We start from the raw sequence: 2,721 nt of genomic DNA on the forward strand, positions 1-2,721 counted from the left end.
TAGAACTTAAAGTATAATTTTAAAAAAAGAGATATTATATTTTACCCCTGAACCCAGAACCTCTGCAAAGAGTAATTATTCCTTGTTGATTATTTCATAGACGGTGTAACCATCGCTGGTCTGACTTTATACAGAGGTTCTCTTGTTAAACTTCTGACATAGCAGGACCCAGGCTTTGTCTTTTGACTCTATAGTCCTAGGCAGCCATATAAATGAAGTTCATGGAACAAACCATGGATAAATGGAGTTCCTTACAGGCAGGGAGTTGAATCTTGCTCGCCCAACTCTAGATTCATGATCTTCACTACATGTTTCCCTTTTGAGGATTTATTTGACTTCTTGCTGAATCAGCAATGCAGTTATAGATGTATTTGTAGATGATTTTCAGGAGAAGTGGGTAGGGAAGATAATGTGCCAAAACCCTGCCATGGAAATTCCTGATGGGCTTGTTTAATAAAAAATTCATAAGCACATAAAGAAAGCTTGGCACTCTCTCTCTCTTTTTGACATTCTCATTTGCCATTTTTCAAATAGGAAGAAAACAGTTTAATTTAATTGAACTTATTTGGTGAAATAAAAGAAATATCACTTGCTAAATACATATACATACTGAAAAACAATATACAGAATATTTTTCTTTTTTAAACAAAATTTACATTTTATTTACATTAAAATAAATTATACAAAATTGATTTTCCTCACCAAAAATAGCAACATTTTCTGTAATATTTCTAGATAAAATACAAAACACTTATTTTTGTAGTTTTCCAGCTTTTGTTTATAAATCAAGGTGAGGCAGAAGATATAGTCATGGAAAAAGGCAGAAGAAAACAGACAAGTCAGTTGTCAGTATTCATGGCCTCTGATTCTGCCTTGACTATAAATGAAAGTGTTCTACACACACCTGCTAAAAAGCATATGATGATGTAGTTTCAACAAAGAAACATAAACAGTAACAACCAAATGTGGAACAACAACAGCCGGCTTTTCCATTCAAACTTCAACTGTAACTTGTTCCTTTAAGTTCATTTCCTAAGACAAAACCTGCTCTAAAGTCCTTGTTTCTTGATCTCACAAGCTTCTCACTCTGGTCATTCTTTAACTGTCAATTACAGATTTTTAACAACATACCTGAAACTCTTATTAGTCAAAGGTCAATTATAAGGTTTATTTTAACATATTATAAGATGTACTCCTTACTCCTACACCTCCTCAAAATATATTTCTTCAAATAATTGATAACTCAATATCCAACAATCAAATCCAAAGTGATAACAAATGTTATATGTAAAATGACTTAACTAAAACAATTTCAGTGTGCCAGTAGCAGAGAACATGCAGAAATAAAACAGGATGTTTTCAGTACTAGCTTCTGGAAGGAAAAATAGGTCCTCAAAGCATCAGATTTCAAACAGGAGCCATTTAAATAGCAAGATTATCAGTAATTAATGTATTCAATGGGAGGCCTATAGGCAAAGATATTCAGTGACTGAGTGACCTGCATACACCTTACAGCTTTTCTTCCAAATATCAAATGTAAGATAAAGTCCTTTTAACGAAGCTTTTCAGTATCTGTAATGATTTCTGAATTATCTGTGGGGAATTCTGATTTAGTTGGATAACGTTTGATATATGTGTCCACCATTAAATCCAGATCACGTTTTAGATCAAAATTTATGGTAAGCAAAGCCAAGTTACTCGACCTTTGGTCTGTCAAAGGGTTCCTCAAGTATGTTTTGAGATGCTTTTGTCCATTTTCATACCACTAATTTTCAACTTTTATCACAGGAAGAATACACAGGACCTTCAGCAATGCATACACATTAGCAAAATCTTGATTTAGTCAAGTGGAGAGTTTCATAAATAGTGGATGGAAGCTCTGTATTTTTCCCCTCTGTCTTTCCATTTGATTCTTCAACAATGCAGTTTGGCTGAGGGCATATTGGGATGGGGTAAGTCACTTCTATAAACACCAGTATAGTGTTCCTCTGATGTATAAAATTTGAGCTGACCTGTGACTGAGGGTACCAGAGATAAGCATTTATGAGCTTTGAGGTGCTGTTCTGAAAACCTACCTTTAAGTTCCTGAATAATGTGCTCCACTGTTGAACATGGGTTTTCTTTTTTCCTTTTCTTTTTTTTTTTTGAGGTGGAGTCTCGCTCTGTCGCCCAGGCTGGAGTGCAGTGATGCGATCTCAGCTCACTGCAAGCTCCGCCTCCCGGGTGTATGTCATTCTCCTGCCTCGGCCTCCCAAGTAGCTGGGACTACAGGCGCCCACCACCACGTGATTTTTTGTATTTTTAGTAGAGATGGGGTTTCACCATTCACAGGATGGTCTCAGTCTCCTGACCTTGTGATTCGCCCGCTTTGGCCTCCCAAAGTGCTGGGATTACAGGAGTAAGTCACTGCGCCTGGCCGAACATGGCTTTTCTTTATAAAAACTCTCATAGGGTAGTTGGAATTTCAGGTTACCATGCTGAATTCTGTGGAATTACTCAGGGAATTTCATTTGAATATCAAATTGGATAGTCATATTATGACTTCCTCAAACCAAAACTCATTATAAACTTCAATTTTTTTCCCATCACTTTACTGAGTGACTGCAGTATTGCAGTCAAGCTACAGGCTGCAGACAAGACCTCAGAGGTTTGCCCCTAGAGATTTTTCCAAAAGTCTCTTGTAAAAAAAAAAAAAAAAAAAAAGGACATTTTAAAGAACAA

General features: G+C 36.1%; 1 pseudogene; it reads right to left on the minus strand.

The window, feature by feature from the left end:
* Window positions 1–1,215: 1,215 nt before the first annotated feature.
* Window positions 1,216–2,721, minus strand: part of LOC105519997 — a 3,101-nt pseudogene continuing 1,595 nt past the window's right edge.

The sequence above is a fragment of the Colobus angolensis genome, unplaced genomic scaffold, assembly GCF_000951035.1.
Source record: "Colobus angolensis palliatus isolate OR3802 unplaced genomic scaffold, Cang.pa_1.0 Scaffold367, whole genome shotgun sequence".
Classification (NCBI taxonomy): domain Eukaryota; kingdom Metazoa; phylum Chordata; class Mammalia; order Primates; family Cercopithecidae; genus Colobus; species Colobus angolensis.